The following is a 12,454-nucleotide window of genomic DNA, read 5'->3' on the forward strand; positions in this document are numbered from 1 at the left end:
TCCTGCCTTAGGTCTATCTTAGAATGCAAACATTAACTTGCAGAAAGGTGGTAGAAGCTGAAGGATTATGGAATAATTAAGGCCTAAGGTAGTGGGTGTTTTGAGAACAGAAAATACCCCATGACCAATCTAGAAGCCCCATGATCATTGCTGAGGTTTCTGGGACTTAGTGAATAAGTATTATTAAAAGCTTATTGGAAGATGTAGAAAAAAACCAACCTGTACATTACCAGAAAATACCTTTATTATAAAGAATTATCCTGCCCCTAGGAGCTTTGCAGATGTGGCTGCTGTATCACATGTGCATTGGTAGGTAGCAGAGAGGAGAGAGGCTATGTCTATGCTCAGTGTTCTGACCGATAGATATTTATTAGTAGCCTAACATTCCCTGAGAAAAGCGAACCAGAGACAATCAGGTTCCTGCACCAGGCACTACACAGGCCCAGACAGCTCCTAGGACCTGGAGCAAGCCTGACACAAGAAAAACCCCACCTGGGACTTGAGGGATCTGGATGAGAGTGAGCCCTAGAGGGACCCTCACATGGGGCTCCTTGGGTTATCCAGGCGAGGAGCAAGCTCAAGAGATGACCACCAGACCAGAGCTATGGGGCCTGGACAAGGAGTTAGCCTGAGACAACCACCAGTTGGGTGCCATGCAGACCTGAAGGCAGGGCAGGCCATGCCTGAGATGACCCTTGCCCTGTTCCATAATGCACAAGCCAAGTATAGTGCATCTGAGACAACCCAGAAACTCAGAGACCCTGGGCACCACTATGAGGAACAATTCAATCGTAAAGAAATCGAAGAGAAAGAGAAACAGAAGGACGTGGACCAATGAAGAGAGAAAGAACTGGGGACTTGAGGGTACTGAGGAACAATCTGATGTGAGTAGCTGTGATACTACTTGGGACCATGGTGGAGACCTGGTCTGTGCTGACACCAGGGGCTATGTCTGGGTCTGTGGTCCTGCAATAGCAAGAGTTTGTTACCACTTAAAGCCAGGTGGACATCCCTGGTTTAGGCTGCCACCTGGGGACATGTTGATGTCTGAGGACTGTGCAGAACTGGCCCCACCCTTCATGCGGCCATACTTGGAGAGCTTGCCCTGAGGGCATGAGAGTAGGAGAATTGATCCTGCAACCTCACCAGCTTCATCTCTTTGGAGAGTGGGCCCTGTACCTTGACTGATCAACACAGTAGTGATGACCCTGGTGGCAAGGGTAAAGGTGAACCAGCCCTAAGGGTGTGAGTTTAGGAGAGCTGGCTCCACCATTTATCTGCCATGTGGTGACATGGGCAGTGGAGAGATGCCCATTGCCAGCTATGGCAGATAGAAGATCTGGGCCCAAGATCATTAGAGCAAGAGACCTGGTCCTCCTGCAGCACTTGGGAGAGCAGGCCTTGCACCTTACCTAGGCAGCTCAGTAGAGCTGGCCCTAGAGGTAGGGGTTGTAGGTGATGTGTCCTGAAGGTCAGAGTGTGGGAGAGCTGGCCTTGCCTCTTGTCTGCTAAACAGTGGCTTTTGGTGAGGGAGAGATCCCCTCCCTTCCCTTTTGCCTTTGGCACCAGTGGTGGGCAGGGAAGCTTGCTCATGGGGTCATTAGAGCAGGAGAGCTGGCCCCAGGGTCATGAGAGTGGAAGAGCCAGCCACGCCCTTCACTGGCTACAACACTTGAAAGAGTGGGCCCTGCACCACACCTGGGTAGAAGGGTAGAGCTGGGCCTGGTAGTGGGGGTTGTTGGTGAGCCAATTCTAAGTGCATGAGAGAAGGGAAGCCAGAAGGCTGAATAGCTCAAATACTCAGCATTCAGTCCCAAATCCAAGGCTTTGAATTGGCCCACACCAACATCTAGCCTCTTGATGAACTGCTGCAGTGCATGAAAGAGCCTGCACCACAGATGCAAACCTAAATCTCCCATGACACAGGGCAACAACAGGATATCTGAGAGGAGTCTCACTGAGGTTCCAGTAGTGATAGAGTAGCAGAAGCCAGAGGCTTTGTACAGGACCAACAAGTCATTGCAATGAACATTTGCAAACAAAGAAGCGTGGCCAAAAGGGTATACTGTGTGACACACTGTGACACACTCCAGCTTCCACAATGAGATTTTTTTCTCCGTTGGGGGAAGGTTGTAAGGGTGGAGGGTGGGTATGAGGGGAAGGGGAGTTAAGTGGGATTGGGGTGCATGATGTAAAATTCACAAAGAACCAATGAAAAGTGAAAAAAAATCTATGAATGAGAAGCCTTAAAACAAATGTTCTAACCTGCACAGATGTAGCCCAGGGCAGTTCAGAGTCCAAGTGGGTTACATAGTAATGTGAAGAGGGACTGCCTCTGACATAATCTGATTGGCCTGCTCTTTGATCACCTCCTCCTGGGGGGGAGCAGCCTTACCAGGCCACAGAAGATGACAATGCAGCCTCTCCTGATGAGATCAGATAGACTAAGATCAGAAAGGAGAGGAGAACCTCCCCTATCAGTGGACTTGGGGACGGGCATGCGTGAAGGGGGTGGGAGGGTAGGATCGAGAGGGGAGGAGGGAAGGGCTGATTGGGAGATACAAAGTGAATAAAGTATAATTAATAAAATAATAAAAAACAAATGTTCTAACTTGAAGAAGAAGGAAGGAATGTTTTGGGAGGCTTTGGAAGAGGAATGCAATCAACTTTGAATGAGAAGCTAGGACAAAACACATAAGTACAGATAGTATTGAAGCAGAGGGATTATTTTGAATATTAGAAGCTTAGGAGCCATTATTGTTATTATTTTGGTTTTCTAAGACAGGGTTTCTCTGTGTAGCCCTGGCTGTCCTGGAACTTACTCTGTAGGTCAGGCTGGCCTCAAACTCAGAGATTTGCCTGCCTCTTCTTCCCAAGTGCTTGGATTAAAGGTGTAGGTCACCACCACCAGGCCATTCTTACTTTCTAAAGTGCCTTTATTATATTTATTTCTTATATTTATTCATTGAGTATTTGTGTATATATACTCATACATACCAAGATGTGTGGGTGGAGGCTAGAAGTAAAACTGTCTAAGCAATATAACCTTATAGAGTTCCTCAATTGTTATCACTGTGAAATGGGTACCTTTATTACTAGAAAAAACTCCCAATGTGTGAAATTTGAAGTCTCAAAATATCTTTACTCAGATGAAATGAATCATAAACAGGCAAAACATCTAGCTTACCAGAAAATGGGTAATAATAATAATAAGAATGTTGTCAAGAGTATATAAGTGCCATAATTTAAAAACTTAAAACAGTCCTGTCTATATTCTTCTTCATAACATTCCAAGGATTATAGATTTGACAGATGGGATATGGAGAAGAAAATTCCTCTGTGATATCCTTGTAGTTTTCCCACTCATTGTTAAAACATTTCTCTATTTTTTTTTCTTTTTTTGACAGGTTCCTTTTTATCAAGAGCAAATCGTGGCTACCAATTATTTCTCTAGGTCTCTTCTTCTTTCTCCTCCTCCTCCTGCTGCTCCTTCTCCTTCTCCAAAATGTGACTTTAATGATTTTAGAAGTTAATTTAACCAAAATAAAAATCAACAATTTTACCAGTAAAAGTTGAGTGTTTTCTGGCAAGATTTTTAAAAGTGAGTTGTGTATTTTATTTATTCTGTTACAAGCTGGTTTATAAGAGGAGGTTCTTCTGTTCATATCAACCATACTTCTAGTCAGCCTTTATGCTCAAGTGTTGGTAGCTAATACAAATCAGACACAATGACTTTTTTAGTGTACATGTGTATGTGCGTGTATGTCTGAGACAGAGAGAGATACAGAGACAGAGAACAAGCACTTATATTTGTTGTTGTTTTGGCTTGTTTTTTAAGAAAGAGAATGAAGATGAAGTTTGTTGGGTCTGGAGAAGGAAGGTGTAGAATGAGCTGTAAAAGATGAAAAAGTATAGTAAAATAAATATATTGTATTCAATTCTCAAAAAATTAGAACAAAAAAATAGTTCTTTTCAATGTTTTAATAATACATTACCATGGAAACTCATCCTACTACATAAAATGTTTTATATCCCTTTGTAATAGCAATCAGCACCACGAAAAAATGTTACTTTGTAAAGTAAAGGCTTTAGTGTTGTTAATTTCTGTGTCTGAAAGAGAAAATCCCCAAACTCATTTCCTTGATTCATTCAACTTTGACTACCTTTACAATAACTACCACAAGGTGGCAGTAATGTAAAAAGGCAGATGAAATGCTGAAAACTGTCATCATAAGTTCTCTTATTTATGTTGTCTTGAGCACACTATGTCACAAAGAATTAGCAAGTTGGAAACCCTGTGAAACCCATGAAAACTAAATAAGGATTATTGCCACTATATCATGTCTCACCTGTGGCAGTAGACTCTATAAGGTACAGAGACAGAAAGAAAAATGTTTTTTTTTTTTTCCCATTGTACTAAGGTTGGCCCTCTGCCTCTGATTCCTTCCCAGACATGAGTCTTCCAAATGCTATTCCAATTTATTGTTTAGAGACTAAGCCTCCTTCCTTGATTCTTGATTAAGTAAAAGAATCTGGAGTTTGTTACTGAAGATCCATATCTTTTGTTGCAACAAGCAGAGATAACTAAATTGGAATACTGTGGCTAAGAAAGTTGATAAGCATAAAAATAGAACATCAAGAGATCAAGGCTCCTGAAAATCAAACTTATTAGGACATCAAATAATAAAATCTACTTCCTTAAACAACTGAGTAATTCTCTCTCTCTGTGTGTGTGTGTGTACTTTGTATACACTGGTATACTTGCACCGGCAGAATCCAATTTAAAAAAAATTATCACCCTCTAAACAAACATTATACCCATTAGCCCCATTAGCAGCCACTCTCTATTTGTTCCCAAACTATCTAGCTCTAGGCAACCACTAAAGTACTTTCCGTATCAAGATGTACATATAATGACATTTACGTAAATGGGGTAATATACTATTTAATCTTTTATCATTGGTTCTTTGACTTAGCATATTTACATGCTTCAGTTCTTCATTCTTTTACATTGCTGAACAATAATTCACTTGCAAGAGGAAAAAACAAATTTTGTTTGAGAACTCAGGGAAGTAATAAGAAACAAAACCAGACTTATTTTACAATTCATCATTTCATGAACATTTGTTTATTACTACTTTGGCTATTATGAATGATACTGTAAAAAAACAATTGTTTACAACATGTTGAATGTATGTTTTAATATCCTCCCAAAGTAAAATTCTAGCACTGGGGCTGGAGAGTTGGCTCAGAAGTTAAGTAGACTGGCTGCTATCCCAGTGCACCTGGGTTGGCTTCCCAGCATGCACATGGCAGCTCACAAACACCTATGACTCCAAATCCAAGGGATCTGATATCCTTCTCTGGTCTCTCTGAGCACCAGGCACACTTGTGGTGCACAGACATACATGCAAGTGAAACATCAATACCCATAAAGTTAAAAAGGAATAAACATAAAATTTAAAAAGAATTCTGGTTCATATTGGTAGCTCATGTTTAGCACTTTGAAAAATTACCATACATTTTTGATGTGGCTACCGAACTATTATTATTATCAACAACTATATATGAAGCTTCTAATTTTTCTACTTTCTTGTAAATACATGTTATCTATATTTGGAATGTAGCTATCCTAGTGAATGTGAAGTGGTATTTCATTGTAGTTATGATTTGCATTTACTAAATTACCAATAATGTTATATGTTTTCTCATATACTTATTGATAATCTTTATATATTTTTTTAATTTGGAGAAATGTATGTTTACATTATTAGTATATTTAAATAATTAGGTTGTCTTTAAATTCCTGATTTGTAGAAATTCTTTGCAATATGATATACCCAATTCAAAGCAATCTACAACTTCAGTGCAATACCAATAAAAATTCCAGTATTACATTTCAACATAAATAGAAAAAAAAACAAACTTAAAATTCATATATAAGGTCAGTGATGTGGCTCAGTATGAAAGATATTTAGTACCAAATCTAAATACCTTAATTCATAGGGAAAAGCAAAGCACACATGATATTAAAATAGAAGTGGGGGAGTACTACTAGTGGAAAGGTTTAAATGGGTTGGAAGAAAGAATGCGGAAAAGGTTGGAGTGTAGGAAGTGTCAACCCAAGCTAATATGGAAGAGCCATCTAGACACCATAGTGGCTCAATAAGAATAAGCCCTATAGGCTAATATGTTTGAATATTTGGTCCCCAGTTGGTGAGACAATTTAGGAAAGATTGAAAGGTGTGCTCTTGTTGGATAAGATGTGTTATGGGGACAGGGTTTGAGATTTCAAAATATGTACATCACTGATAGTGGTTTATTTGCTTTCTGATGGTGAATAAAGATGTGAGCTCTCAGCCGCTCCAGTGGCATGCCTTCCCGCCAGCTGCCATGTCTCCATCCATCTTGGTGATGGTCCCCTATCACTATGGAAATATGCATCCCAAATAAACCTTTCATTAGTTAAGACATTTTATTACAACAATAGAAAAGTAACTAAGACAGGAACTGACTACATTATGAGACACTTAAAAATTTTTTAATGTATGTAATCTGTATGGATGGGTAATGCTAGTCCCAGATACATAAAACTAACTATTTAAACAAAAATCCCAGTCTGAGGTATGGGGTTATCTCACTATGAATGGTTGTCCACGGACTCTCAAAGGTCCCAGAACAATATATCTTATTGTCAGTCACACATCAGAAGTAGACAGTAAGATGTTATTTCTGAAGATACTTTATATTTTCAATACAAAACACTAAAACGTCAAGCTTAAACTGAGCTGGAAGCTTCACTTGTTTTCTAGCTAGAAATTGTAGTGCTGGAAGGTTATGTGCAGACTGGCTGGGGAGGAAAGCCATTGATCAATGGTCTTTCCTTAGCTATGAATCCTGTGTGCTACAATACCAACCTTCCAGGAAAGATATGCTTTCTGGTGCCATGGTGGCATGATTGTTTGAATAATAACCAACCACTTTCTGATTAGGTTTGAGGCCTTTACCAAGAGGGGCAGTACATTCCTGATACTGTAAATTTGATTAAAACCCCATGCCTATAGAAGTCAAAGGCTCTGGGGTCAATTTATTACTGATGTTTTGTTAAATGGACATGTAGCTGAACAGCCTTTTATTTTTTAACTTTATTTATTTTTATTACAATTTATTCACTTTGTGTCACAGCTGTAGACCCTTCCCTGGTCTCCTGCCAGTCCCATCCTTCTTTGCTCTTCTCCCCCTATGCACCTTCCCTAGTCCACTGATAGGGGAGGGCCTCTTCCCCTTCTATTTGACCCTAGCATATCAGGTCACATCAGGACTGGTTGCATTGTCTTCCTCTGTGGCCTGGCAAGGCTACACTCCTCATGCAGAGGTGATCAAAGAGCCATCCACTGAGTTCATGTCAGAGACAGCCCCTACTCCTCTTACTGAGGAACCCACTTGGAGACTGAGGTGCTATGGGCTACATTTGAGCAGGGGTTCCAGGTCCTCTCCATGTATGGCCCTTGGTTGGAGTATAAGTCTCTGCAGGAACCACTGTGCCCAGATATTTTTTTGGCTCTGTTGCTCTCCTTGTGGAGCTCCTGTACCTTCCAGCTCTTTCTATCTCCCCTTTCTTTCATAAGATTCCTTGCACACTGCCCAAAGTTGGCTATGAGTCTCAGCATCTACTTCAATACCCTGATGGGTAAAGTCTTTCACATTCCCTCTGTGGTAGGCTCCTGTCCTATTCCCTGTCTTCTCCCATTTCCTATGTCTATCTGGTTTGCCCTTCTGAATGAGGATTTAACATCTTCCTTAGGGTCCTCCTTCTTGTTTAACTTCTTTAGGCATACAGACTTAGTATGTTTATCTTATATTATATATCTAACATCAACTTATAAGTGAGTATATATTATGTGTGACTTTCTGCTTGTGGGTTACCTCACTCAGGATGATCTTTTATAGTTACATCCATTTTCTTGCAAATTTCATGATTTCCTTGACAATCAATAAACAGGACCTCATGAAACTGAAAAGCTTCTGTAAAGCAAAAGAAACTGTCATCAGAACAAAATGACAGCCTACAGACTGGGAAAGGATCTTGACCAGCCCTATATCTGACAGAGGGTAAATGTCCAGAATATATAAAGAACTCAAGAATTTAAATATCAACAAACCAAGTAATCCAACTAAAAAATTGGGTAGCGTTAGCAGGCCTTCTGGTGTTGGTCTCCTTGGTTTGCCTGTGGTGTATATGCAAGATTAGAGTCTCACAACAGTGTGATGCAGCCATGATCATTCAGGCCTTTACAGCCATTGAAGCAGGACAGTCTCCCCAAGCATGGTTGGATACCATAAAAAGCTAAAATGATACGCTCAGGATGCGAGGCTAAGCACTGCACTCAGGGTCAGCCACTTTCGACCCAGAGAAGAGCATGTCTGATTGCATGCGGGTTGATGCCCCAGGTCCCGCCTCTGAGAAAAAGTTATCGGATGGGTCTGATGCTCTTTGGGTGGATGACACCTAAATGAACATTGGTACAAAGTCCCAATTTATTTCTAATATCAGAGATCAGACTTCTACTCTTGCCTGATGCGTCTAAAACAAAAAGGGGGAACTGTAGAGAGCTGCGTAATGCCACGCCTTAAAGATGGAGCTGGTTTCCGCCTTCCACCTTCCCGATGGTGAGTGCTCTCTGTCACAAACAACTCCATATTTGGCTAAGGCTGAGGATCTGGCTTGCTTCCGTATATGCGGACCTATCTGCATTGCCCATGAGGCACGCTGGGGTTGGTTATCCAGAGGCTATTTTAAGCTATGGGCTGGCTTTCCCCAGGGTCAGATGATTGTTCAAGGTTCCTGAATAAACTGCATTGAGAAGAACAAAAAAAATAAATAAAAAGATCAGAAAGAAGGAGAGGAGGACCTCCCCTATCAGTGGACTTGGGGAGAGGCATGCATGCAGAAAGGGGGGGGGGGCAGGGTGGGACCGGGAGGGGAGGAGGGAGGGGTTTATGGGGGGATACAAAAGGAATAAAGTATAATTAATAAAAGTTAAATAAAAAATTAAAAAAAAATTGGGTACAGAGCTAAACAGATAATTCTCAACAGAGGAATATTAAATGGCAGAGAAACACTTAAAGAGATGCTCAACATCCTTAGTCGTCAGGAAAACACAAATCAAAATGACTCTGAGAGTTCACCTTACACCCATCAGAATGGCTAAGATCAAAAACTCAAGTGACAACACATGCTGGAGAAAATGTGGAGAAAGTGGAATCCTCCTCCATTGCTGGTGGGAATGTAAACTGGTACAACCACTTTAGAAATCAATCTGGTGCTTTCTTAGAAAATTAGTAGTTCAACCTCAAGATCCAGCTATACCAATCCTAAGCATATATCCAAAATATGCTCAAGTATTCAACAAGGACATTTTTTCAACCATGTTCATAGCAGCTTTAATAGTAATAGACAGAATGTGAAAACAACGCAGATGCCCCTCAATGGAGGAATGGATAAAGTAATAGTGGTACATTTACAGAATGGAATACTACTCAGCAATTAAAAAGAAGGAAATCATGAAATTTCTAGGCAAATGTTGGGATCTGGAAAAGATCATCCTTAGTGAGGCATCCCAGAAGCAGAAAGACACACATAGTATATACTCACTTATAAGTGGATATTAGACATATAATACAGAACAAACATACTAAAATCTGTATACCTAAAGAAGCTTAGCAAGAAGGAGGACCCAGGGTAAGATGATCAATCCTCACTCAGAAAGGTAAACTGGACGGACATCAGAAGAGGGAGAAAACAGGAAACAGGACAGGAAACTACCACAGAGGGCCTCTGAAAGACTCTACCCAGTAGTGTATCTGAGAAGATGCTGAGGCTCATAGCCAAACTTTGGGTAGAATTCAGGGAGTCTTATGAAAGAAGATGGGGATAGAAAGACCTGGAGGGGACAGGATCTCCACAAGGAGACCAACAGAACCAATACATCTTTGACAAGTTTTTTTTTTTTTTTTTTCTGAGACTGATATTCCAACCACGCATGGAGATAACCTAGAACCCCTGCACAGATGCAGCCCATGGCAGCACAGTATCTAAGTGGGTTTCCTAGTAAGGGGAATAGGGACTTTCTCTGACAAGAACTCAGTAGCTGGCTCTTTGATCACCTCCCCCTGACAGGGGAGAAGCCTTACCAGGCCACAGAGGAAGACAATGCAGCCACTCCTGATGAGACCTGATAGGCTAGTGTCAGATGGAAGAGGAGGAGGTCCTCCCTTATCAGTGGACTGGGGGAAGGGCATGGGAGGAAATGAGGAAGGGTGGGTGGGGTTGGAAGGGAATGATGGAGGAGGCTATATCTGGGATACAAAGTGAATAAACTGTAATCAATATAAAAATACAAATTAAAATTAAAAAAAAGATATGAGAGAGGCTGAGGAGATGACTCAGTGGTTAAGAGTACTGGCTGATCTTGCAGAGGACCAGGGTTGAGTTCCAAGCACCCACATATGTAATTCCAGTTCCAGATGTCTCAACAGCATCTTCTGGGCTGAAGGCCCTGCATGAACAGAAACGTCTACAAGAAAAACACCCACACACAGAATAATATGATACATGCCTCCCATGATTGCTGCCAATTTCCCTGCCATGAAAATAATGGAGTAAGCATCTGAAACTGTAAGCAAGCCCCTAATGAAACAAATGCCTTTTCTTATAAGAGTTGTGGTCATGGTGTCTCTTCATAACAGAATGGTCACTAAATGACCTGGGACTGTGAGCCAGCATAACTCTTTTTCCCATATGTTGCTTTTGTTAGGGTATTTTATTATAGTAACAGAAAAGAAAATAAGTTATTTGGCTTTTATTTTTTCCTTAATTGTATAATACTTTTTCATTTTGTTGTGTTGTAAACAAAAATTAAAACTTATCTGGAAACTTTGGAAAGCCAGTTTTCCAATCCAGGATTAATATTTTTTTTGTCTATTTTTTTCAAGTCTCGCTTGTGTGGAGTTGTCGTAACAGTAGCCATCAGTCACATATTAGGGCCTTGTTTTCTTGTAACATTCCTAAGCATGTGCATATCATATAAATATGTTCCGTCATATGAATGTATGTTGTTTTCAAAGAATGTTTTGGAGCTCTTTAAAGTGACATATCTCATTATTCTCATATTTCTATTCAAGCTTTATGGCCATTGTTTTATTTGCTCTTACTTGCATTGATTATTTAGGAAGATGAAATTTTTTCTTTTTAAAAAAAATATTTATTTTTTATTTATTACAATTTATTCACTTTGTATCCTGTAGCTCCCTCTCTTGTCTCCTCCCAATCCCACCCTCCCTCCCTTTTCTCCTCTTATTCCCCAACTCTAGTCTACTAATAAGAGATGTCCTCTGTCCTTTCTTTCTAACCCTGGTATAATCAGGTCTCATCAGGACTGGCTTCACTGTCTTCTTCTGTGGCCTGGTAAAGCTGCACCCCACCAAGGAGAAGGTGATCAAAGAGCCAACAACTGTCAGAGACAGTCCCTGCTCTCCTTACTAGGGAACTCACTTGGAGACTGCCATGGGCTACTTTTGAGCAGGGATTCTAGGCTCCATGCATGGTTCTTGGTTGGAGTATCCATCTCTGCAAAGACTGATGGGCCCAGATCTTTTGTATTTTTGATCTCCTTGTGGAGATCCTGTCCCCTTTTCCTGAGTCTCCCTTCTTTCATAAGGTTCTCTGCACTCCAAAGTTTTGTTAGGAGTCTCAGCATCTGCTTCAGTACCCTGATCTTTAGAGTCTTTTAGAGGCCCTCTGTGGTAGGCTCCTGTCCTGTTTCCTGTTTTCTCCTGCTTCTGATGTCTATCCTGTTTGCCCTTCTAAATGAGGATTGAGTAACTTTTCTAGAGTCCTCCTTGCTTAGTTTCTTTAGGCATACAGATTTTAGTATATTTTTTTCCTCTGTTTTTTATTTTTATTTATTACAGTTTATTCACATTGTATCCCTCCTGTACCGTCCTCCTTCCTCTCCTCCCAATCACACCCTCCCTCTTCCCCACCCGTGTCACTCTCCCAGTCCACTGAAAAGGGAGGTCCTCCTCTCCTTCCCTCTGATCCTAGTCTATCAGGTCACATCAGGAGTGGCTGCATTGTCTTCTTCTGTGGCCTGATAAGGCTGTTCCGCTCTTGGGTGGAGGTGATCAAACAGCAGGCCAATCAGATCATGTCAGAGACAGTCCCCATTACTATGGAGGTCACTTGGATACTGAACTGCCATAGGCTACAGCTGTTCAGGGATTCCAGGCCATCTCTATGAGTGGTCCTTGGCTGGAGTATCAGTTTCAGAAAAGACCACTGGGCCCAGACTGTATCTGTTGATGTACACGTGGGGCTCCTGTCCTCTCCAGGTTTTACTATCTCCCAAATCTTTCATAAGATTCCCTGTACTTTGCTCAAAGTTTGGATATG

At 41.1% G+C, this 12,454-nt stretch overlaps 1 non-coding gene across 1 annotated transcript; it reads left to right on the forward strand.

Annotated features, from left to right (window-relative positions):
* Positions 1 to 259: 259 nt before the first annotated feature.
* Positions 260 to 386, forward strand: LOC132650244 (small nucleolar RNA SNORA17). The gene has a single exon (XR_009588624.1). It is a non-coding gene; the product is annotated as a small nucleolar RNA SNORA17 (small nucleolar RNA).
* Positions 387 to 12,454: the final 12,068 nt, after the last annotated feature.

The sequence above is a fragment of the Meriones unguiculatus genome, chromosome X (assembly GCF_030254825.1).
Source record: "Meriones unguiculatus strain TT.TT164.6M chromosome X, Bangor_MerUng_6.1, whole genome shotgun sequence".
NCBI lineage: Eukaryota > Metazoa > Chordata > Mammalia > Rodentia > Muridae > Meriones > Meriones unguiculatus.